The sequence below is a fragment of the Coregonus clupeaformis genome, chromosome 1 (genome assembly GCF_020615455.1).
Source record: "Coregonus clupeaformis isolate EN_2021a chromosome 1, ASM2061545v1, whole genome shotgun sequence".
Lineage (NCBI taxonomy): Eukaryota > Metazoa > Chordata > Actinopteri > Salmoniformes > Salmonidae > Coregonus > Coregonus clupeaformis.
In genome coordinates this window covers 76151321-76178505 of record NC_059192.1, presented here as the reverse complement: position 1 = coordinate 76178505, position 27185 = coordinate 76151321, and the positions used below count along the sequence as shown (strand labels likewise).

The window sequence follows — 27185 nt, the reverse complement described above, 5'->3', positions numbered from 1 at the left end:
ACTAGATCTTCTAAAAGGTTACTGGCAGGTGCCGTTAACCCCACGTGCCTCCGACATCTCTGCCTTTGTGACCCCAGATCACTTCCTACCATATGCTGTCATGGCATTTGGGATGCGGAACGCACCAGCCACTTTCCAACGCCTGGTTAACACAGTATTGGCTGGAGTTCCTAATTGTAGTGCTTACCTTGATGATCTGGTCATTTATTCAACTGAGTGGTCTGATCATGTTAAAACTCTAAGGGTAGTGTGTGAACGTCTAGCAACCGCTTCTCTAACCCTGAACTTAGCAAAGTGCGAGTTTGGGAAGGCCACTGTTACTTATCTTGGTAAACAGGTCGGCCATGGTCAGGTGCGCCCTGTAGATGCCAAGGTCTCGGCTATAAACGCATTTCCCGCACCTACCACCAGAAGAGAGCTACGCCGTTTTTAGGGATGGTTGGCTACTACCGTAGTTTCTGTAAAAATTTCTCTGCTGTAGTTGCTCCATTAACGGATTTGCTCAGTCCGGCGAGAAAATTTGTATGGTCTGAAGGGTGTCGTACTGCTTTCAACACTGCTAAAGCACTCTTATGTAGTACTCCTGTTCTTGCTGCGCCAGATTTTGAACGACCGTTTAAACTGGAGGTAGATGCAAGTGCCAGAGGTGCTGGGGCTGTTCTACTGCAGCAAGACCAGAGTGGAGTGGACCATCCTGTCTGTTATTTTTCACGGAAATTTAACAAATGTCAGACAAACTATTCCACCATTGAACAAGAAGCTCTAGCTTTGTTGTTAGCTCTGCAGTACTTTGAAGTTTATGTTGGTTCCAGTGCATTACCAGTGATAGTTTATACTGACCATAACCCCTTAGTTTTTCTCCACCGGATGTACAACCAGAACCAACGCCTTATGCGTTGGGCACTTGTCGTGCAAAATTATAATTTGGAGAAAAAAAAAAAAAAGGGGTTGGATAATGTGTTGGCAGATGCTTTGTCTCGTGTGTAATGATCTAGGTTTTTTTTGTTGTTATCCCGGCAGGATGATTTGTGAATTTGGGTGTTGTGATAGTACGTGTGTCGCAAACCATTGTGGTTTGCTCTTTTAAGGGTGGGGAGTGTTACGGATACAGGTATCCTGTGTTTTTGTGTGTTTCTCTCCTTCTGCCCTAATCACAGGTGTCCTGTATGTTCCTGATTGGTGGTCGTTGAGGTGTCTGCTGATTGGACCAATCAGTGAACATTCCTGTGCATTGCACCACCTGTTACTCGTTTGTTCAATCACACATCCCATTGTATAAAAACCAGTCTTGTGTTTGTTGAGAGAGAGAGAGAGAATATTTCCGTATGTGAGTATGGACACGGTGGTGTCCTGGTTTTGATTACTCACTAAGTTGCTGTTTACTATGATTGGTACTTCTGTTAGACTACTGTTTTGTATGTGAGTAATGGATACTGTGATGTCCTTTGTTTAGAGTACTCACTAAGTTGCTGGTTACTCTGTTTGGTAACTGTTGTGTGTTTCTGGGAAAAGGGGAGTTTGAGCTAGCTGCCCTTGGGCATACATTTCCCGTAGAAAGAACTGTCTATAAACACTAGTTAGACCTGAGCGGACCACCCACTGTATTTTTGTATGGTAGCAGTAGCCTAGCGGTTCTTGAGGCAGGCAAGATCAGTTTAGGGGTGTTTTACACTATGGTTTCATTTCTTGGGTCCTGCTCAGCCCTTTTTCCCAATCCTTTACCGTGTGTTCAGAAATAAACCATTTGTGGTTGACGGTAGTTCATGGTAGTTGTGTCCTATTTGTTCTCACTGTTCCATGCCACACTCCTAATTTGCATAATTTATGTTACGGGTCTCATGTCCATCCACCCTAGACGTTTAGAGCCACGGGGTTCATAACAGCCACGATTCAGAGAGGGCATAGGGCCAGATATGATGGGTTTTTTGTTAGTGTCTAGCAGAGAGTCAATCAGCTCTTTAAAATCCAGTTTCAACTGTTCAGAGCTGCCCTTCATAATGTCATTAAAACCCACATGGACTACGATAGAATCGATTTCCATGTCCTGACGTAGTACATTCGGGAGCAGCTTAGTAATGTAATTTACTCGAGCTCAGGGATAGGACATTGTTTTTGCACCAGGAACGGTCACATTTCTTACCATGGAGCTGCCCAAAATCACGGCTGGCGAGAAGGACGAGGAAATCCACACACTCCCACGCTTCACAGGATGCAGTGGATATATACAAATAAATGTGGTACTTGAGGCTCTCTTTAAGTAATTGAATGTACAATGTACACACATAATATTATTATGCAACATTTATAAAGAAAACCTTTTATAAACAATTTCAACACTGCCATGTTGATATGAGCCTTGCTGTTAGAAAACCACATTAGTGTCTGACTTTCTGCTGTCGCAGATGCACCTGCCCCAACTTCACTCCTCGACTTTCGTCTACGGTCGGTTGCTTTGGTTACCACTCAAACGCGCCCAATGTCTGAGGTGCTGCTCTTGGCAATGTCATCTCGCTGAGTGTACCTTTATAAATTATAAAGTCAATCTCAATGTGACCCACCAGATTCAGGAGCTTGAAAAACCCATTTGCCATTGCTAGAGCACGAGGCCTCATTGTAACGTTTTTTTTTAGGACATTACATTTACTCTTAGATTAATACATGGCTACTAGCAGTAGGTGTTATATTTAAGCAATAAGGCCCAAGGGGGTATTGTATATGGCCAATATACCACGGCTAAGGGCTGTTCTTATGCACGACGCAATGCAGAGTGCCTGGATACAGCCCTTAGCCGTGGTATAATATTGGCCATATACCACAACCCCCGAGGTGCCTTACTGCTATTATAAACTGCTTACCAACATAATTAGAGCCGTAAAAATAAATGTGTTGTCATACCCGTGGTATAAGGTCTGATATACCACGGCTGTCAGCCAATCAGCAGTCAGGGCACGAACCACCCAGTTTAAAATTAGAGTTAGCGAACTAGCTCATGTGTTTTGAGTTTCCATTTCCTCAGGTGGTGAATTAGCACCAATTGAATTAGGCCTACAATACTGGTCAAAAGTTTTAGAACACCTACTCATTCATTTTTACATTTTAGTCATTTAGCAGACGCTCTTATCCAGAGCGACTTACAGTTAGTGACTGCATACATTTTCATACTGGACCCCCGTGGGAAAGGGTTTTTCTTTATTTTTACTATTTTCTACATTGTAGAATAATAGCGAAGACATCAAAACTATGAAATAACACATATGGAATCATGTAGTAACCAAAAAAGTGTTAAACAAATCAAAATATATTTTATATTTGAGATTCTTCAAATAGCCACTCTTTGCCTTGATGACAGCTTTGCACACTCTTGGCATTGTCCCTGGCATCTGGCATTATAAAACACAAGCTCAAGCTTTCTTGTATGGCCAGATGGTAATTCTCACTAAGACCTTCATTCCAATATCTGTAGCATGTGTAGAGTAATGACCATATCTAACAATGCCTCGCCGTGTCACCACCTACCCCTTTTTGAGCTATGAAAAACCCTGTTTTACTCATTCCATTTCTATGTGCAAAAACAGCTTCTCAATCAAACCAACACGTCCCCTTTATTTAGAATGTTTTATTGTCACATACACCAGATAGGTGCAGTGAAGTGTGTTGTTTTACAGGGGTCAGCCATAGGAGTACAGCGCCCCTGGAGCAAGTGCCTTGCTCGAGGGCACATTGACAGATTTTCACCTTATCGGCTCGGAGATTTGAACCAGGGACCTTTCGGTTACTGGCCCAAAATTCTAACCGCTAGGCTACCTGCCGCCTTATTAACAACACAACAACCTGTCTCCTTCAGCAGGGCTGAACAACAACACAGCCTTGGAGAGGACAGGGGGACAGGGAGGCCGAGGCCAGCCAGTCAGGCACAAAGACTGTCTGTCTGTCGGTCCTCAGGATTTTTTACCACTGCCAGAGACAACGGATGAAACACCCAGAGACATTTAGAAAATGTCTGTTACCACAGAATAAAACCAAAGCTGATTTAATTACCGTTTTAATGCCATATGATGAACATGTTAATATTTTAGTGTGTTGTCGTTTGCTTGTGTCTATTGAATGTCCTATGGCAGCATGTTTAATCGAGTGTATGTTTTGCGGTTGTGTGTGTATGTCCAGTTTCACAGAGAAGTGGATCTCCAGTGTGATAATCTCCCACCACGACAAGGCCCAGGACACCAGCCCGCAGGACTTTTGAACAGGCACTGACCGGGGCATTCATGTCTGCTGTCATTAAGGACCTCCGCCCTAGCGCTCTGCCCCTCGTGGCCAGTCTCGTGGCCAGCCTCATGGCCAGTCTCGTGGCCAGCCTCGTGGCCAGTCTCGTGGCCAGCCTCGTGGCCAGCCTCGTGGCCAGTCTCGTCAGACACTACGGCATGGTGACTGTGGCTCAGCAGTGTGGTGAGAGACTCAGCAGCGTGGTGAGAGAAGGCATATTTCTCTCTGCTATTGCCTTGTCTTTTTGTCCCTTTTGCATTTCGGACTTGACCGTCGCTCCACCTCTGTCTTCTTCTCTCTCTTATTTGTCTGGATGCTCCATCTCTTTTTGTCTCCTCTCTCCTTCTGTGTCATTCTCTCACACCTTCTATTCTCCTCATAGTTGTTGTGTTCTTGTCCTTCCACATGGTCACCCATGACCTGGTGAGAGAAGTCACCTCCCCCAACTCCACGGTCAGGAAGTTGGTCATGCACTTCCTGCAGGTGCTGGCCCAGGTCACCGGGAAGAGTGTCACCGTCATCATGGAGCCACACAAAGAGGTGGGTCTGAGACGCCGTACCAGGGTGTTGTTGCACATAGAAATGGAATGAGTAAAACAGGGTTTTTCATAGCTCAAAAAGGGGCTTAGGTGGTGATACGGCGAGGCAGTGTTAGATATGGTCATTACTCATGCTACAGATATTGAGAATGCTATTCATTGACTACAGCTCAGCATTCAACACCATAGTGCCCTCTAAGCTCATCACTAAGCTAAGGATCCTGGGACTAAACACCTCCCTCTGCAACTGGATCCTGGACTTCCTGACGGGCCGCCCCCAGGTGGTAAGGGTAGGTAACAACACATCTGCCACACTGATCCTCAACACGGGGGCCCCTCAGGGGAGCGTGCTCAGTCCCCTCCTGTACTCTCTGTTCACCCATGACTGCATGGCCAGGCACGACTCCAACACCATCATTAAGTTTGCCGACGACACAACAGTGGTAGGCCTGATCACCGACAACGATGAGACAGCCTATAGGGAGGAGGTCAGAGATCTGGCCGTGTGGTGCCAGGACAACAACCTCTCCCTCAACGTGACCAAGACAAAGGAGATGATTGTGGACTACAGGAAAAAAAAGAGGACTGAGCACGCCCCCATTCTCATCGACGGGGCTGTAGTGGAACAGGTTGAGAGCTTCAAGTTCCTTGGTGTCCACATCACCAACGAACTATCATGGTCCAAGCACACCAAGACAGTCGTGAAGAGGGCACGACAAAGCCTATTCCCCCTCAGGAGACTAAAAAGATTTGGCATGGGTCCTCAGATCCTCAAAAAATTCTACAGCTGCACCATCGAGAGCATCCTGACTGGTTGCATCACCGCCTGGTATGGCAACTGCTTGGCCTCTGACCGCAAGGCACTACAGAGGGTAGTGCGTACGGCCCAGTACATCACTGGGGCAAAGCTCCCTGCCATCCAAGACCTCTATACCAGGCGGTGTCAGAGGAAGGCCCTCAAAATTGTCAAAGACTCCAGCCACCCTAGTCATAGACTGTTCTCTCTGCTACCGCACGGCAAGCGGTACCGGAGTGCCAAGTCTAGGTCCAAAAGACTTCTCAACAGCTTCTACCCACAAGCCATAAGACTCCTGAACAGCTAATCATGGCTACCCGGACTATTTGCACTGCCCCCCCACCCCATCCTTTTTACGCTGCTGCTACTCTGTTAAGTATTTATGCATAGTCACTTTAACTCTACCCACATGTACATATTACCTCAACTACCTCAACTAGCCGGTGCCCCCGCACATTGACTCTGCACCGTTACCCCCCTGTATATATAGCCTCCCTACTGTCACTTTATTTTACTTCTGCTCTTTGTTTTTCTCAACACTTTTTTTTTTTTTTTTTTTTTTATTCTTACTTTTTTGTTTAAAATAAACGCACTGTTGGTTAAGGGCTGTAAGTAAGCATTTCACTGTAATGTCTGCACTTGTTGTATTCGGCGCATGTGACCAATAAAATTTGATTTGATTTGATTTGATTTGATTTGAGGTCTTAGTGAGAATTACCATCTGGCCATACAAGAAAGGAATCATGAATGTGATTTAAAACACACTCCACAGACTAACCTTGTGTTTACCCCCCCCCGACTGTAACCCCAGGACATGATCCCCACCTAAGAAGCACTTTCTGCTCTATAACCTGCAATAACCAGTTATAACCCCTCCCACCCCCAGGTGTTACAGGACATGATCCCCTCCTAAGAAGGACCTTCTGCTCTATAACCTGCAATAACCAGTTATAACCTCTTACACCACCAGGTGTTACAGGACGTGATCCCCCCTAAGAAGCACCTGCCTAGCCACCAGCCGGCCAATGCCCAGATCGGCCTGATGGAGGGCTATACCTTCTGCACCACCCTGCAGCCACGCCTCTTCACCATGGACCTCTTCACCATGGACCTCTTCACCATGGACCTCTTCACCATGGATCTCTTCACCATGGACCTCTTCACCATGGAGCAAAAAGAGGAAATTGAATGTGTCTGCCATGCATCATCCATGTGTGTGTACATTACTGGCCCTGGCCTTATTGCTGTAGCTTTTCTCTGAGGCACTGGATCATCCAGACCTGTTTTACTGGGCTCTTGGGTTGAGAGAGAAATTAACTTGGTGAGAAGAAACCATGATTAATGGTGATAAAAATTTCCTGAATTATGGAAATGTATTTATCTGTGTTCTGTCTCCTGGTTCCTGGAAGGGGTCACCATCGAGGTGGACCAGATACATACCCAGCGTGAACCTCAATGTGGTCAACCTCTTCCCCAACTCCTTCAACGACAAGTTCTGTGACCAGATGACGGTAAGGAAGAATGATAGGAAGGAAGGAAGGAAGGATGGAAGGAAGGAAGGATGGAGGGAAGGAAAGATGGAAGGAAAGATGTAAGGAAGGAAGGATGGAAGGATGGAAGGATGGACGGATGGACGGAAGGAAGGATGGAAGGATGGAAGGAAGGATGGATGGAAGGAAGGATGGAAGGATGGAAGGCTGCTGAATTTGGGCTCACATGTTTTGAAGTCGCTATTAAGGTGTCATGGTAGTAAACACTGTTTGAATAAATGAATTACTATATATCTGATTCATCTCTCTCTCTCTCTCTCTCTCTCTCTCTCAGCAACACCTGTGATGGTGGTGATAACCTACAAGGGAGGCCAGTGCAGCGATAGCTGTGTGAGTATGAACACACAGGAAGAGTCCTTGACACACACACCCTGACTCCACCTCAGTGTGGCCTGCTCTAGATGAGAAGTGAGTGGCCATATTACAATTAATGATTAATTAGGCGCCAGCCAGAGATCAGAGCCAGTACCAGAGCCTCTCATTATCTCTCTGACCTTGTAAAGGGAAAGAAAAGTTGATGTGGTGCCCCTCCCACCCCCTCTGCACAAATAGCATCCATTATTTCCTCATTCAGTCTTCCTCTCTGTGCGCTCCTCAAACGTAGTGGTAATAAGAGGTACATTGGCCCTCTCCTCTCCTCTTTGAGGGGCCTGACAGCAGGGCCACCGGGGCCACCAGGTCAAACACACAGGGAGGGAGGGAGGGAGGGAGGGGACAAGGGGATGAGGAGGTGGAGAGTGGAGGGAGGGATGAGAGGAAAGAGGGATGACGAGGAGATTATGAAGAAACAGTGAGTAGGGGAGAGGGGGATGGGGAGGGACATAGAGAGGTGGAGGGAGGGATACAGAGAGAGGTGGAGGGAGGGATACAGAGAGAGGTGGAGGGAGTGATACAGAGAGAGGTGGAGGTAGGCATACAGAGAGAGGTGGAGGGAGGGATACAGAGGGAAGCACAATTATAATTGTTTAACCAATTTTCCAGTTTTTATCCTGTTCAGTATGAAAATGTTTGAGATCTCGCCGATCTTTGCAACTGTCTGAATATTTCACTCAATAGCATCCCCCCCCCCCCCATCCCATCACCTCCCTGCTAAAGGGGGGCCCGGTGCGTCTGCAGTGGTCGGCTGAGGCGGATAGGGCGTTTAGACATCTGAAGGACCTGTTCACCTCGGCTCCGGTGCTGGCACATCCGGATCCCTCTTTGGCGTTCCAAGTTGAGGTGGATGCGTCCGAGGCAGGGATCGGTGCTATACTGTCTCAGCGCTCGGGCATGCCACCAAAACTCTGCCCCTGTGCTTTCTATTCTAAGAAGCTCAGTCCGGCGGAGCGCAATTATGACGTGGGGGACAGGAAGCTGCTAGCGGTGGTTCAAGCCCTGAAGGTGTGGAGGCATTGGCTTGAGGGGGCTAAACACCCTTTTCTCATTCTGACTGACCATCGTAACCTGGAGTACATCCGGGCAGCGAGGAGACTGAACCCTCACAAGGCTAGATGGGCCATGTTTCTTACCCGATTTGTATTTAAGCTCACTTATAGACCAGGGTCACAGAACGCTAAGGCAGAAGCCCTGTCCCGACGATATGACACAGAGGAGAGGTCCATTGAGCCCACTCCCATACTTCCGTAGTCTTGTCTGGTGGCACCGGTGGTGTGGGAGGTCGATGCGGACATCGAGCGGGCGTTACGTGCCGACCCTACTCCCCAACAGTGTCCAGAGGGACGGAAGTACGTGCCGCTCGAGGTTCGTGATCGACTGATATTTTGGGCTCACAAGTCACCCTCCTCTGGTCATCCTGGTATTGGTCGGACAGTGCACTGCCTTAGTGGGAAGTACTGGTGGCCCACTTTAGCTAGGGACGTGAGGGTTTACGTTTCCTCCTGCTCGGTGTGCGCCCAGTGTAAGGTTCCTAGACACCTGCCCAGAGGGAAGTTACAACCCCTACCCGTTCCACAACGGCCGTGGTCTCACCTATCGGTGGATTTTGTCACGGACCTTCCCCCCTCCCAGGGGAACACTACGATCTTGGTCGTTGTGGATCGGTTTTCTAAGGCCTGCCGTCTCATTCCTATGCCAGCTATCCCTACAGCCCTACAGACTGCCAACGTCCTGTTTACTCACGTCTTCCGGCACTACGGGGTGCCTAAGGATATAGTGTCTGATCGGGGTCCCCAGTTCACCTCTAGAGTCTGGAGGGCGTTTATGGAACGTCTGGGGGTCTCGATTAGCCTTACCTCAGGTTTTCACACTGAGAGTAATGGGCAGGTGGAGAGAGTAAACCAGGATGTGGGTAGGTTTCTGAGGTCCTATTGCCAGGACCGGCAGGAGGAGTGGTCGGGGTATATCCCCTGGGCAGAGATAGCCCAAAACCCACTCCGCCACTCCTCCACTAATCTTATGCCTTTTCAGTGTGTGCTGGGTTATCAGCCGGTTCTGGCACCCTGGCATCAGAGCCAGATCGAAACCCCTGCGGTGGATGAGTGGTTTCGATGCTCTGAAGAAACATGGAACGCTGCGCATGTCCATCTGCAGCGGGCTATCAGGCGGCAAAAGGCGAGCGCCGATCGCCACCGCAGTGAGGCTCCGGTGTATGCACCGGGAGATCGGGTCTGGCTCTCGACCCGAAACCTGCCCCTTCGCCTGCCCTGCCGGAAGCTGGGTCGGCGGTTTGTGGGGCCATTTAAAGTCCTGAGGAGATTGAACAAGGTATGTTATAGGTTACAACTGCCCATTAATTACCTTATTAACCCCTCGTTCCATGTGTCTCTCCTCAGGCCGGTGGTAGCTGGTCCACTCCAGGAGAATGAGGTACGAGAGGCTCCTCCGCCCCCACTAGACATCGAGGGGGCTCCGGCGTACTCAGTCCGTTCCATCTTGGATTCGAGGCGTCGGATGGGGGGTCTGCAGTATCTCGTGGAGTGGGAGGGGTACGGTCCGGAGGAACGGTGCTGGGTCCCTAGGAGGGACATCCTAGATCCCTCCCTGTTGAGGGATTTCCACCGGAGTCATCCGACTCGCCCTGCTCCGCGTCCTCCTGGCCGTCCCCGAGGCCGGGGTCGGCGCACGGCTGGGGCCGCGCGTCAAGGGGGGGGTACTGTCACGGATTCAGCCGAGGCTGCTCCTCCTCCTTGCTCGGGCAGGCTTCGCCGTTCGTCGTCCCCGGAGTACTAGCTGCTGCCGATCGATGTTTCGGTGTTTGTCTTGTTTTGTCTTTATTGTTTACACCTGTTTCCCATTATGTTGTATTGTATTCCCTATATTACCCCCTGTCTCTCATTGGTTATTGTGTGTGATTGTTCTTTGTCATTCCGGCAGTTGCTTTGTGTACGGGTATTGTGTTTTCCTCCCTGTTTGGAGGTTTGTTGTTTTTGTACATTATTTACTGTGTTCAGTAAAAGTACGTTGCCAGCCACTCTGTGTCCTGCGTTTGACTTCGCTGACCGCATACACGTCGCGTGACAACCACCAGACCTGGGTCCCCCTCTACCATCACCGCCAGGTCTGGGTCCCCCTCCACCAACACAGCCAGGTCTGGGTCCCCCTCCACCAACACCACCAGACCTGGGTCCCCTTCCACCAACAACACCAGGCTCGATCTGCAGTTCCAGGCCATCAAGGTGAGGATGGACGCACGCAGATGCACAGACACGGAGACACACACACTTGCGCACTCACACACACACTCACACACACACACAGACACAATAGGACAAATATAAGCACCCACCTGATTATGATTAACATTAGTACACACTCACTCAGGCAAACGCACACTCACACACACACAAATGCACCCTCCCTTACCCCGTGAGACTTCATGTAACTCTACCACTGACCGGCTAGTTTCAGCCATGTTGCTTCCACCTATCAAATCCTTTCCAACAGCTACACCTTCTCACACCGTGAGTCCACTTTCCTCTCCTCACGTCATCAGTATCAATGAGGAGAGCCGGTTAGCGGGGCAGCACTCTCTGGTCAGCCAGCTCAGATGGGTCTGGGTCAGTGAGGCCTTCCAGGAATGACACCGCAAAGACAACATGGCCACCATCAACTGGAAGGAGGAGCTGCTGGTTTACTGTCTGCTCAGCTACTACAAGTATGTACTACAAACACACACACACACCATGATACTTCTGTAAATACGCATCACTACCACTTCAGCATGAAACTGCCTGGGTTGGTCAATACTTCTATGATCAAGAGGTTTGAGAGAGATGCATCCTTGACTGTGCAATCTCGATCTTTCATGTAAATCTTTATTTTTTATACCTTACATGCTCACACACTGTTTACAGGTCGTTTCCTGTGCAACATGACCTTCCTAAAGGACTAAAGGGAGGAGGAGATCCCTAAGAACTACAGCATTGCTCACAAACGACCCACCTTCTTTCACTTCGTAGAGTTCAACGTCCCACACTTCAACGACGAGCTCAAAGCCAAGGTAACCAACCCACCCTTCTCTCTCTCTCTCACACACACACACGGACATATGGGAACACAGCATCCTCTCAAATGCATTCCGTCAGTAGAGGATGCCTGGTTGTTCTTTAAAAGTGCTTTCCTCTCAATCTTAAATAAGCATGCCCCATTCCAAAAATTCAGAACTAAGAACAGATATAGCCCCTGGTTCTCCTCAGACTTGACTGCCCTTGACCAGCACAAAAACATCCTGTGGCGTACTGCATTAGCATCGATAAGCTGTAGACCACACTATTTACCAAGAGAGTTTTCATCTATATTTTTCATAGCTGTCTATTTACCACCACAAACCAATGCTGGCATTAAGATTGCACTGAATGAGTTGTCCAAGGCCATAAATCAACAGGAAAACGCTCATCCAGATGCAGCGCTCCTAGTGGCCGGGGACTTTAATGCAGGGAAACTTAAATCCGTTCTACCTAATTTCTACCAGCATGTTAAATGTGCAACCAGAGGAAAAAAAACTCTAGACCACCTTTACTCCACACACAGAGACGCATACAAAGCTCTCCCTCGCCCTCCATTTGGCAAATCTGACCATAACTCTATCCTCCTGATTCCTGCTTATAAGCAAAAACTAAAGCAGGAAGCACCAGTGACTCGGTTAATAAAAAAGTGGTCAGATGACGCAGATGCTAAGCCACAGGACTGTTTTGCTAGCACAGACTGGAACATGTTCCGGGATTCTTCAGACAGCATTGAGGAGTACACCACATCAGTCACTGGCTTCATCAATAAGTGCATCGATGATGTCGTCCCCCACAGTGACCGTACGTACATACCCCAACCAGAAGCCATGGATTACAGGAAACATCCGCACTGAGCTAAAGGGTAGAGCTGCCACTTTCAAGGAACGGGACTCTAACCCGGACGCTTATAAGAAATCCCGCTATGACCTCCGACGAACCATCAAACAGGCAAAGAGTCAATACAGGACTAAGATTGAATCGTACTACACTGGCTCTGACGCTCGTCGGATGTGGCAGGGCTTGAAAACTATTACAGACTACAAAGGGAAGCTCAGCCGCGAGCTGCCCAGTGACACAAGCCTACCAGACGAGCTAAACCACTTCTATGCTCGCTTCGAGGCAAGCAACACTGAAGCATGCATGAGAGCACCAGCTGTTCCGGATGACTATGTGATCACGCTCTCCGTAGCCGATGTGAGTAAGACTTTTAAGCAGGTCAACATTCACAAGGCCGCAGGGCCAGACGGATTACCAGGACGTGTACTCCGAGCATGTGCTGACCAACTGGCAAGTGTCTTCACTGACATTTTCAACATGTCCCTGACTGAGTCTGTAATACCAACATGTTTCAAGCAGACCACCATGGTCCCCGTGCCCAAGGACTCTAAGATAACCTGCCTAAATGACTACCGACCCGTAGCACTGACGTCTGTAGCCATGAAGTGCTTTGAAAGGCTGGTCATGGCTCACATCAACAGCATTATCCCAGAAACCCTAGACCCACTCCAATTTGCATACCGCCCCAACAGATCCACAGATGATGCAATCTCTATTGCACTCCACACTGCCCTTTCCCACCTGGACAAGAGGAACACCTACGTGAGAATGCTATTCATTGACTACAGCTCAGCATTCAACACCATAGTGCCCTCTAAGCTCATCACTAAGCTAAGGACCCTGGGACTAAACACCTCCCTCTGCAACTGGATCCTGGACTTCCTGACGGGCCGCCCCCAGGTGGTAAGGGTAGGTAACAACACATCTGCCACACTGATCCTCAACACGGGGGCCCCTCAGGGGCGCGTGCTCAGTCCCCTCCTGTACTCTCTGTTCACCCATGACTGCATGGCCAGGCACGACTCCAACACCATCATTAAGTTTGCCGACGACACAACAGTGATAGGCCTGATCACCGACAACGATGAGACAGCCTATAGGGAGGAGGTCAGAGATCTGGCCGTGTGGTAACAGGACAACAACCTCTCCCTCAACGTGACCAAGACAAAGGAGATGATTGTGGACTACAGGAAAAAAAAGAGGACTGAGCACGCCCCCATTCTCATCGACGGGGCTGTAGTGGAACAGGTTGAGAGCTTCAAGTTCCTTGGTGTCCACATCACCAACGAACTATCATGGTCCAAACACACCAAGACAGTCGTGAAGAGGGCACGACAAAGCCTATTCCCCCTCAGGAGACTGAAAAGATTTGGCATGGGTCCTCAGATCCTCAAAAAAATCTACAGCTGCAACATCGAGAGCATCCTGACTGGTTGCATCACCGCCTGGTATGGCAACTGCTTGGCCTCCGACCGCAAGGCACTACAGAGGGTAGTGCGTACGGCCCAGTACATCACTGGGGCCAAGCTTCCTGCCATCCAGGACCTCTATACCAGGCGGTGTCAGAGAAAGGCCCTCAAAATTGTCAAAGACTCCAGCCACCCTAGTCATAGACTGTTCTCTCTGCTACCGCACGGCAAGCGGTACCGGAGTGCCAAGTCTAGGTCCAAAAGACTTCTCAACAGCTTCTACCCCCAAGCCATAAGACTCCTGAACAGCTAATCATGGCTACCCGGACTATTTGCACTGCCCCCCACCCCATCCTTTTACGCTGCTGCTACTCTGTTAATTATTTATGCATAGTCACTTTAACTCTACCCACATGTACATATTACCTCAACTACCTCAACTAGCCGGTGCCCCCGCACATTGACTCTGCAACGGTACCCCCCTGTATATATAGCCTCCCTACTGTCACTTTATTTTACTTCTGCTCTTTTTTTTCTCAACACTTTTTTTTGTTGTTGTTTTATTTTTATGCACTGTTGGTTAAGGGCTGTAAGTAAGCATTTCACTGTAATGTCTGCACCTGTTGTATTTGGCGCATGTGACCAATAAAATTTGATTTGATTTTGATTTGATTTGATTTGATATGCAACTTTTCAGGGAAGTCAGGAACCAATATACACAATCAGTTAGGAAAGCAAAGGCTAGCTTTTTCAAACAGAAATTTGCATCCTGTAGCACTAACTCCAAAACGTTTTGGGACACTGTAAAGTCCATGGAGAATAAGAGCACCTCCTCCCAACTGCCCACTGCACTGAGGCTAGGAAACACTGTCACCACCGATAAATCTACAATAATCGAGAATTTCAACAAGCATTTTGCTACGGCTGGCCATGCTTTCCACCTGGCTACCACTACCCTGGCCACCAGCTCTGCACCCTCTGTTGCAACTTGCCCATGCCCCCCACGCTTCTCCTTTACACAAATTCAGACAGCTGATTTTCTGAAAGAGCTGAAAAATCTGGACCCCTACAAATCAGCTGGGCTAGACAATCTGGACCCTTTCTTTCTAAAATTAGCTACCAAAATTGTCGCAACCCCTTTTACTAGCCTGTTCAACCTCTCTTTCGTAACGTCTGAGATCCCCAGAGATTGGAAAGCTGCCGCGGTCATCTCCCTCTTAAAGGGGGTGACACTCTAGATCCAAACTGTTACAGACCTATATCCATCCTGCCCTACCTTTCGAAAGTTTTTGAAAGCCAAGTTAACAAACAGATCACCGACCATTTCGAATCCCTCCGTACCTTCTCCGCTATGCAATCCAGTTTCCGAGCTGGTCATGGGTGCACCTCAGCCACGCTCAAGGTCCTAAACAATATTATAACCGCGATCGATAAAAGACAGTACTGCGCAGCCGTCTTCATCGACCTGGCCAAGGCTTTCGACTCTGTCAACCACTGCATTCTTATTGGCAGACTAAATAGCCTTGGTTTCTCAAATGACTGCCTCGCCTGGTTCACCAACTACTTCTCAGATAGAGTTCAATGTGTCAAATCGGAGGGCCTGTTGTCTGGACCTCTGGCAGTCTCTATGGGGGTGCTACAGGGTTCAATTCTCGGGCCGACTTTATTCTCTGTGTATATCAATGATGTTGCTCTTGCTGCTGGTGACGCTCGGATCCACCTCTATGCGGACGACACCATTTTGTATACATCTGGCCCTTCATTGGACACTGTGTTAACAAACCTCCAAACGAGCTTCAATTCCATACAACACTCCTTCAGTAGCCTCCAACTGCTCTTAAACACTAGTAAAACTAAATGCATGCTCTTCAACCGAACGCTGCTTGCACCCGCCCACCCGACTAGAATCACTACTCTAGACGGGTCTGACCTAGAGTATGTGGACAACTACAAATATCTAGGTGTCTGGTTAGACTGTAAACTCTCCTTCCAGACTCACATTAAGAATCTCCAATCCAAAGTTAAATCTAGAATCGGTTTCCTATTTCGCAACAAAGCCTCCTTCACTCATGCTGCCAAACATGCCCTCGTAAAACTGACTATCCTACCGATCCTTGACTTCGGCGATGTCATTTACAAAATAGCCTCCAACACTCTACTCAGCAAATTGGATGTTGTCTATCACAGTGCCATCCGTTTTGTCTCCAAAGCCCCATATAATACCCACCACTGTGACCTGTACGCTCTTGTTGGCTGGTCCTCACTACATATTCGTCGCCAAACCCACTGGCTCCAGGCCATCTATAAATCACTGCTAGGCAAATCCCCGCCTTATCTTAGCTCATTGGTCACCATAGCAACACCCACCCGTAGTCTGCGCTCCAGCGGGTATATCTCACTGGTCATCCCCAAAGCCAACACCTCCTTTGGCCGCAATTCCTTCCAGTTCTCTGCTGCCAATGACTGGAACAAATTGCAAAAATCTCTGAAGCTGGAGACACTCCCTCACTAACTTTAAGCATCAGTTGTCAGAGCACCTTACCGATCACTGCACCTGTACACAGCCCATCTGAAATTAGCCCGCCCAACTACCTCATCCCTATATTGTTATTTATTTTGCTCATTTGTACCCCAGTATCTCTATTTGCACATCATCTCTTGCACATCATTCCAGTGTTAATACTAAATTGTAATTATTTTGCACTATAGCCTATTTTATTGCCTTACCTCCATAACTTGCTAAATTTGCACACTGTATATTATATGTATTTCTGTTGTATTTTTGACTTTGTTTTGTTTTACCCCATATGTAACTCTGTGTTGTTGTTTTTATCGCACTGCTTTGCTTTATCTTGGCCAGGTCGCAGTTGTAAATGAGAACTTGTTCTCAACTGGTTTACCTGGTTAAATAAAGGTGAAATAAAAAAAATAAAAAAATAAAACCCACTGGCTCCAGGTCATCTATAAATCACTGCTAGGCAAATCCCTGCCTTATCTTAGATCATTGGTCACCATAGCAACACCCACCCGTAGTCTGCGCTCCAGCAGGTATATCTCACTGGTCATCCCCAAAGCCAACACCTCCTTTGGCCGCCATTCCTTCCAGTTCTCTGCTGCCAATGACTGGAACGAACTGCAAAAATCTCTGAAGCTGGAGACTCTTATCTCCCTCACTAACTTTAGGCGTCAGTTGTCAGAGCAGCTTACCGATCACTGCACCTGTACACAGCCCATCTGTAATTAGCCTATCCAACTACCTCATCCCCATATTGTTTTTTATTTTGCTAATTTGCACCCCAGTATCTCTATTTGCACATCATCTTTTGCACATCTATCATTCCAGTGTTAATACGACATTGTAACTATTTTGCACTATGGCCTATTTATTGCCTTACCTCCATAATTTACTACATTCGCACACACTGTATATATATTTTCTGTTGTATTTTTGACTTTGTTTTGTTCACCCCATATGTAACTCTGTGTTGTTGTTTTTATCGCACTGCTTTGCTTTATCTTGGCCAGGTCGCAGTTGTAAATGAGAACTTGTTCTCAACTGGCTTACCTGGTTAAATAAAGGCGAAAAAACACACAAACACCGACATGGTAAAATAACATTATATTAAAAGGCCCAAAATGTATAATTAAAACTGATAACCGTGAGCGTTCCCTGCTGGACTACAGTGTTTTAATTTCAGCGGTGCAGCCCCCCGATTAATGAATGATGTTTCTCTTGTAGTTATCTTCCTCTTAATTGTTCTCCTCTAGCGAAGAGCAGATGCTGTCCGTGTGTGTGTGCTATTGCTTGAGTGTGAGTATGTGTTCTCGTGTGTGTGTGCGCATTACCTCCACTGACATACAGTGGGGAAAAAAAGTATTTAGTCAGCCACCAATTGTGCAAGTTCTCCCACTTAAAAAGATGAGAGAGGCCTGTAATTTTCATCATAGGTACACGTCAACTATGACAGACAAAATTAGAATTTTTTTTCCAGAAAATCACATTGTAGGATTTTTTATGAATTTATTGGCATATGATGGTGGAAAATAAGTATTTGGTCAATAACAAAAGTTTCTCAATACTTTGTTATATACCCTTTGTTGGCAATGACACAGGTCAAACGTTTTCTGTAAGTCTTCACAAGGTTTTCACACACTGTTGCTGGTATTTTGGCCCATTCCTCCATGCAGATCTCCTCTAGAGCAGTGATGTTTTGGGGCTGTCGCTGGGCAACACAGACTTTCAACTCCCTCCAAAGATTTTCTATGGGGTTGAGATCTGGAGACTGGCTAGGCCACTCCAGGACCTTGAAATGCTTCTTACGAGCCACTCCTTCGTTGCCCGGGCGGTGTGTTTGGGATCATTGTCATGCTGAAAGACCCAGCCACGTTTCATCTTCAATGCCCTTGCTGATGGAAGGAGGGTTTCACTCAAAATCTCACGATACATGGCCCCATTCATTCTTTCCTTTACACGGATCAGTCGTCCTGGTCCCTTTGCAGAAAAACAGCCCCAAAGCATGATGTTTCCAACCCCATGCTTCACAGTAGGTATGGTGTTCTTTGGATGCAACTCAGCATTCTTTGTCCTCCAAACATGACGAGTTGAGTTTTTACCAAAAAAGTTATATTTTGGTTTCATCTGACCATATGACATTCTCCCAATCCTCTTCTGGATCATCCAAATGCACTTCAGACGGGCCTGGACATGTACTGGCTTAAGCAGGGGGACACGTCTCGCACTGCAGGATTTGAGTCCCTGGCGGCGTAGTGTGTTACTGATGGTTGGCTTTGTTACTTTGGTCCCAGCTCTCAGCAGGTCATTCACTAGGTCCCCCCGTGTGGTTCTGGGATTTTTGCTCACCGTTCTTGTGATCATTTTGACCCCACGGGGTGAGATCTTGCATGGAGCCCCAGATCGAGGGAGATTATCAGTGGTCTTGTATGTCTTCCATTTCCTAATAATTGCTCCCACAGTTGATTTCTTCAAACCAAGCTGCTTACCTGTTGCAGATTCAGTCTTCCCAGCCTGGTGCAGGTCTACAATTTTGTTTTTGGTGTCCTTTGACAGCTCTTTGGTCTTGGCCATTGTGAAGTTTGGAGTGTGACTGTTTGAGGTTGTGGACAGGTGTCTTTTATACTGATAACAAGTTCAAACAGGTGCCATTAATACAGGTAACGAGTGGAGGACAGAGGAGCCTCTTAAAGAAGAAGTTACAGGTCTGTGAGAGCCAGAAATCTTGCTTGTTTGTAGGTGACCAAATACTTATTTTCCACCATAATTTGCAAATAAATTCATTAAAAATCCTACAATGGGATTTTCTGGATTTTTTTTTCTCAATTTGTCTGTCATAGTTGACGTGTACCTATGATGAAAATTACAGGCCTCTCTCATCTTTTTAAGTGGGAGAACTTGCACAATTGGTGGCTGACTAAATACTTTTTTGCCCCACTGTATTAAATAAATGACTTAAGCATTTTCCTGGAAACAAGGAGAAGGTGTGTGCTCTGCAATAGCACAAGGCAGATGGGGCCTGTGTGGATATTTCACTTTACCTGAGAGAGCAGCCAGGACCTCCACACTCATTAGATGTGTCTGTCTCTCAAATGACACCCTATTCCCTTTATAGCACACTACATTTGACCAGGGTCCATAGGGCTCTGGTCAAAAGTAGTGCACTATGTAGGAAATTGGGTTCCATTTGGGATGCGGACACAGAGGCCTATTCACATATGGTGAAAAATTAGGCCTAAAATTGCTTACAAAAGGGTGTTCTTTTGTAGTAGCCCTCCTAAATCTGCTAACAGAGATGTTTTCTCCTAGCCTAACAGCTGGATGATTTAACATAATGCATATTTCTGGCCGCACTCTCGCTCTGTCTGTCTGTATGTCTCGCTCTGTCTGTATGTCTCTCTCGCTCTGTCTGTGTCTGTCTCTCTCGCTCTGTCTGTCTCTCGCTATGTCTGTCTCGCTCGCTCTGTCTGTCTCGCTCGCTCTGGCTCGCTCACTCACTCTGTCTGGCTCTGGCTCGCTCGCTCTGGCTCGCTCGCTCTGTCTCGCTCGCTCGGTCTCGCTCGCTCGGTCTCTCGCTCGCTCGCTCGCTCTGTCTCTCTCTCGCTCGCTCTGTCTCTCTCTCGCTCACTCTGTATCTCTCTCGCTCGCTCTGTCTCTCGCTCGCTCGCTCTGTCTCTCTCTCGCTCTGTCTCTCTCTCGCTCTGTCTGTCTCTCTCGCTCTCTCTCTCTCTCGCTCACTCACTCTCTCTCTCTGTCTCTCGCTCTGTCTGTGTCTGTCTGTCGCTCGCTCGCTCTGTCTGTCTGTCTCTCGCTCTGTCTCTCTCTCGCTCGGTCTGTCTGTCTCACGCTCTGTCTGTGTCTGTCTGTCTCTCTCGCTCTGTCTGTCTCTCGCTCTGTCTCGTTCGCTCGCTCTGTCTCGTTCGCTCGCTCGCTCTGTCTCGCTCGCTCTGTCTGTCTGGCTCGCTCTGTCTGGCTCGCTCGCTCGGTCGGTCTGTCTGTCTCTCGCTCTGTCGGTCGCTCGCTCGCTCTGTCTGTCTGTCTCTCGCTCTGTCTCTCTCTCGCTCGGTCTGTCTGTCTTACGCTCTGTCTGTGTCTGTCTGTCTCTCTCGCTCTGTCTCGTTCGCTCGCTCTGTCTCGCTCGCTCGCTCTGTCTCGCTCGCTCTGTCTGTCTGGCTCGCTCTGTCTGTCTGGCTCGGTCGGTCTGTCTGTCTCTCGCTCTGTCGGTCGCTCGCTCGCTCTGTCTGTCGCTCTGTCTGTCTGTCTCTCGCTCGGTCTGTCTCTCTCTCTCTCGCTCAGTCTGTCTGTCTCTCTCAACATTTTTTTTCAAATTCAGATTGCTTTATTGGCATGAAATACAATTTGTAGATATTGCAAAGGCGTATAGTGGTACAGCATTTCAGTAAATACAGTTCAATGGAAAAATGAAATCCAGTTCATTTCAGTAGTAATAATAATAGTACACATAATCATGTATACAGGTACAACACTACTGCTGTTGTGGGATCTTCGGTTGATAAAATTACACTGAAAAAAAGTTATAAATGCAACATGTAAAATGTTGATCCCATGTTTCATGAACTGAAATAAAAGATCCCAGAAATGTTCCATATGCACAAAAAGCTTATTTATCTCAAATGTTGTGCACAAATTTGTTTACGTCCCTGTTAATGAGCATTTCTCCTTTGCCAAGATAATCCATCCACCTGACAGGTGTAATTATTAAACAGCATGATCATTACACAGGTGCACCTTGTGCTCTGGACAATAAAAGGCCACTCTAAAATGTGCAGTTTTGTCACACAACACAATGCCACAGATGTCTCAAGTTTTGAGGGAGCGCGCAATTGGCATGATGACTGCAGGAATGTCCACCAGAGCTATTGCCAGAGAATTTAATGTTACCCCAGAGTACCCCATGGTGGCGGTGGGGTTATGGTATGGGCAGGCATAAGCTACGGACAGCGAACACAATTGCATTTTATCGATGGCAATTTGAATGCGCAGAGATACCATGATGAGATCCTAAGGTCCATTCTCGTGCCATTCATCCGCCGCCATTGCCTCATGTTTCAGCATGATAATGCACGGCCCCATGTCGCAAGGATCTGTACACAATTCCTGGAAGCTCAAAATGTCCCAGTTCTTCCATGGCCTGCATACTCACCAGACATGTCACCCATTGAGCATGTTTGGGATGTTCTGGATCGACGTGTACGACAGCGTGTTCCAGTTCCCGCCAATATCCAGCAACTTCGCACAGCCATTGAAGAGGAGTGGGACAACATTCCACAGGCCACGAATCAACAGCCTGATCAACTCTATGTGAAGGAGATGCGTTGCGCTGCATGAGGCAAATGGTGTTCACACAAGATACTGACTGGTTTTCTGATCCACACCCCTACTTTTTTTTAAAGGTATCTGTGACCAACATATGTATATCTGTATTCCCAGTCATGTGAAATCCATAGATTAGGACCTAATGAATTTATTTGAATTGACTGATTTCCTTATATGAAATGTAACTCAGTAAAATCTTTTAAATTGTTGCATGTTGCGTTTATATTTGTGTTCAGTATAATTCAATAAAAATAAGATGACAAAAAAAGAAAAAGAACGAATGGCTAATAAATATTCAACATAATGTACATGGATGATGAGTACACTATGTATTACTTGTAAGTTATATACAATGTAAATACTTAAAGGAATGAATGGTCATGAGATGTCCCTCAGGCTATGGCAATCATATACATACAGTGGGGAGAACAAGTATTTGATACACTGCCGATTTTGCAGGTTTTCCTACTTACAAAGCATATAGAGGTCTGTAATTTTTATCATAGGTACACTTCAACTGTGAGAGACGGAATCTAAAACAAAAATCCAGAAAATCACATTGTATGATTTTTAAGTAATTAATTTGCATTTTATTGCATGACATAAGTATTTGATACATCAGAAAAGCAGAACTTAATATTTGGTACAGAAACCTTTGTTTGCAATTACAGAGATCATACGTTTCCTGTAGGTCTTGACCAGGTTTGCACACACTGCAGCAGGGATTTTGGCCCACTCCTCCATACAGACCATCTCCAGATCCTTCAGGTTTCGGGGCTGTCGCTGGGCAATTCAGACTTTCAGCTCCCTCCAAAGATTTTCTATTGGGTTCAGGTCTGGAGACTGGCTAGGCCACTCCAGGACCTTGAGATGCTTCTTACGGAGCCACTCCTTAGTTGCCCTGGCTGTGTGTTTCGGGTCGTTGTCATGCTGGAAGACCCAGCCATGACCCATCTTCAATGCTCTTACTGAGGGAAGGAGGTTGTTCGTCAAGATCTCGCGATACATGGCCCCATCCATCCTCCCCTCAATACGGTGCAGTCGTCCTGTCCCCTTTGCAGAAAAGCATCCCCAAAGAATGATGTTTCCACCTCCATGCTTCACGGTTGCGATGGTGTTCTTGGGGTTGTACTCATCCTTCTTCTTCCTCCAATCACGGCGAGTGGAGTTTAGACCAAAAAGCTATATTTCTGTCTCATCAGACCACATGACCTTCTCCCATTCCTCCTCTGGATCATCCAGATGGTCATTGGCAAACTTCAGACGGGCCTGGACATGCACTGGCTTGAGCAAGGGGACCTTGCGTGCGCTGCAGGATTTTAATCCATGACGGCGTAGTGTGCTACTAATGGTTTTCTTTGAGACTGTGGTCCCAGCTCTCTTCAGGTCATTGACCAGGTCCTGCTGTGTAGTTCTGGGCTGATCCCTCACCTTCCTCATGATCATTGATGCCCCACGAGGTGAGATCTTCCATGGAGCCCCAGACCGAGGGTGATTGACCGTCATCTTGAAGTTCTTCCATTTTCTAATAATTGCGCCAACAGTTGTTGCCTTCTCACCAAGCTGCTTGCCTATTATCCTGTAGCCCATCCCAGCCTTGTGCAGGTCTACAATTTTATCCCTGATGTCCTTACACAGCTCTCTGGTCTTGGCCATTGTGGAGAGGTTGGAGTCTGTTTGATTGAGTGTGTGGACAGGTGTCTTTTATACAGGTAACGAGTTCAAACAGGTGCAGTTAATACAGGTAATGAGTGGAGAACAGGAGGGCTTCTTAAAGAAAAACTAACAGGTCTGTGAGAGCCGGAATTCTTACTGGTTGGTAGGTGATCAAATACTTATGTCATGCAATAAAATGCAAATTAATTACTTAAAAATCATACAATGTGATTTTCTGGATGTTTGTTTTAGATTCCGTCTCTCACAGTTGAAGTGTACCTATGATAAAAAATTACAGACCGCTACATGCTTTGTAAGTAGGAAAACCTGCAAAATCGTCAGTGTATTACATTTACATTTACGTCATTTAGCAGACGCTCTTCTAATACTTGTTCTCCCCACTGTATCTGGCAGTGATATTTGCGGTTTCTCCCTCACCCAGAATAATTCCCAGCTTTATGTTATTAGTAAATGCACAGAAGTGGGGAATTGATTGAGATATTTTCTTGAAAAAATATTATCTTATTTGGGAGTATTTCTCACAGTAGAGGAAAAAGTGCATCTCTGTCTCTACCTCCCCTGTCGTGCAGTGACCACATAGACGCTCCTCTTTGGGTAGCCATGTCTTTTTGTGTCTCCCTTTTTCTATAGCCAGTTGGTGGTGACTGAGCCTGTATTTAGTCAGGATCTGTCTTTGTTTTGTATCACTGACAGAGTAGAGATATTCTGCCGTTTTTTATTCTCTTTTGAGGGCCAAATAGCAATTTAGTTTATTGTGTTTTTCTTTCATTTTCCCAATTTGTCAAATAGGAGGTTTTCATTTCTGTAACAAATTGATTGATTTCCCTGTGTGTTTGGATAATAGGGTTGTTTAGTGTTTTTAACAGCTGACATAGGGGACTCTTTTTTGCTTAGAATTGTAAGGATGTTTTGGGGCTTAGTTTCAAATGGTGCCAACATTTTAGTGTCCTTTTCTTTATATTTACAATCAAAAGGAATCTGTACTTTCTTTTTGATATTTAAGATAATTCTGCAGAATTCTGTATGTAGATTTTCAATTGGGATTTTCTCCCAATGCCTATAATCGTAATTACAGGTTGGACCCCAAACTTCGCTTCCATATTGTGCAATTGGTAAAATTACACCATTGAATATTTTGCACCAGATTTGGATAGGAATATTTTTGATAATTTTCTTTTTATGGAGTAAAATGCTTTGCAGGCTTTTTCTTTTAGTGCATTCAATGCCAGACCAAATCCACCAGGCACTGATTTTTTTAGTCCCAGGTAGTTGTATCATTGGGCATGTTCAACCATGGTGTTTCCTCATTTGATGGAGTGTCTGCTGCTCTGATTCCTGGCCTTGTTCTGGAAAATCACGACTTTGGTTTTCTGAATGTTGATGTTGACTGCCCAGTTGATGCTGTATTCCCAAACAATGTTAAGTTGTTCCTGTAGACCTTGCTCTGTTGGTGACCGTAGGACAAGGTAATCTGCTTAGAGCAGGAATCTGACCTCCTCATCTTTGAGGGTAAGTCCAGGGGCTGCAGATCGGTCCAACTACACTGCTAGTTCATTGATGTAGACGTTGACTACAATGGCGCCGGAGGGGATGGCTGCCGTTTTACGGGCTCCTAACCAACTGTGCTATTTTGTTAGTTTTTTCGCATTGTTTGTAACTCATTTTGTACATAATGTTGCTGCTACCGTCTCTTATGACTGAAAAGAGATTCTGGACATCAGAACAGAGAATACTCACCTCGAACTGGACAAAGATTTTTTCTTTAATGAGTCCGACGCAAAGGATATACTGCTTTGTCAATACAAGGCCCAAACCCCCATCATCAGAGTGAAGAAAAGACGGATGAAAAGGGGAGGGCGGGGTGCCTTGTAAGAATTCACGACGAGTAGGTAAACCACCACTTCCCTCCGTATTATTGGCCAACGTGCAATCATTGGAAAACAAACTGGATGATCTACGATTAAGACTATCCTACCAACGGGACAAGTGTCTTCACTGATATTTTCAACCTCTCCCTGACCGAGTCTGTAATACCTACATGTTTCAAACAGACCACCATAGACCCTGTGCCCAAGAAAGCGAAGGTAACCTGCCTAAATGATTACCGCCCTGTAGCCCTCACGTCGGTAACAATGAAGTGCTTTGAAATGCTGGTCATGGCTCACATCAACACCATCATGCTGGAAACCCTAGACCCACTCCAGTTCGCATACCGCCCCAACAGATCCACAGATGACGCAATCTCAATCGCACTCCACACTGCCCTTTCCCACCTGGACAAAAGGAACACCTATGTGAGAATGCTGTTCATTGACTACAGGTCAGCGTTCAACACCATAGTGCCCTCAAAGCTCATCACTAAGCTAAGGACCCTGGGACTAAACACCACCCTCTGCAACTGGATCCTGGACTTCCTGACAGGCCACCCCCAGGTGGTAAGGGTAGGCAACAACACATCTGCCACGCTGATCCTCAACACTGGGGCCCCTCAGGGGTGCGTGCTTAGTCCCCTCCTGTACTCCCTGTTCACCCACGACTGCGTGGCCAAGCACGACTCCAACACCATCATCAAGTTTGCTGACGACACAACAGCGGTAGACCTGATCACCGACAACGATGAGACAGCCTATAGGGAGGAGGTCAGAGACATGGCAGTGTGGTGCCAGGATAACAACCTCTCCCTTTATGTGAGCAAGACAAAGGAGCTGATCGTGGACAATAGTAAAAGGAGGGCCAAACACGCCCCCATTCACATCGACAGGGCTGTAGCGGAGCGGGTCGAGAGTTTCAAGTTCCTTGGTGTCCACATCACCAACAAACTATCATGGTCCAAACACACCAAGAGAGCACATCACCGTTTTCCCCTCAGGAGACTGAAAAGATTTGGCATGGGTCCCCAGATCCTCAAAAAGTTATACAGCTGCACCATCGAGAGCATCCTGACTGGTTGCATCACCACCTGGTATGGCAACTGCTCGGCATCTGACCATAAGGTGCTACAGAGGGTAGTGCGTACGGCCCAGTACATCCCTGGGGCCAAGCTTCCTGCCATCCAGGACATATATACTAGGCGGTGTCAGAGGAAGGCCCTATAAATGGTCAAATACTCCAGTCACCCAAGTAATAGACTGTTCTTTCTGCTACCACACGGCAAGCGGTACCGGAGCGCCAAGTCTATGACCAAAAGGCTCCTGTCACGATCGTCTAGTAGCGAAGTAGACCAAGGCGCAGCGTGTGAAAGAAACATGACTTTATTATATTAAAGTTTCAAAATACAAACAAAACACGACTCGTGAAGTCCACAGTGACAATGACTGTACAGGAACAAAAACCCACAACCCCAAGGTGAAAACAGACAGTATAAATATGGCTCCCAATCAGAGACAACGAGCCAACAGCTGACACTCGTTACCTCTGATTGGGAGTCACTCATTCAAACAAAGAAATACAACCCCATAGAACAACCCAACCAAACAGAACACCACGAAACGAACACACCCTGGCTCAACATACAAAGTCCCGGAGCCAGAGCGTGACAGTACCCCCTAAAGGCGCGGACTGCGACCACGCCTCAAAACTCCCCAAACAGGGAGGGCTGGGTGGGCATTTCTCCTCGGAGGCGGCTCCGGCTCGGGCTTGACCACCACCCTTCCACAATCCCCCGTAGCGCCCCCGGTCCGGGTCTGACCCCGCTGGCTGGATCTGGACCGGACATAGACGGAGCGGATTGCTCAAACTCCGTAGTGGAGTAGCTGACCTGATCAGGCACCGGACTGACGACGCGCACCCCTGGCTTGGCGGTGAGGCAGGAACGGACCGG

The 27185-nt window shown here is 47.2% G+C and overlaps 1 pseudogene; it reads left to right on the top strand.

Annotated features, from left to right (window-relative positions):
* Window positions 1–27185, top strand: part of LOC121569544 — a 246071-nt pseudogene that overhangs the window by 30601 nt on the left and 188285 nt on the right.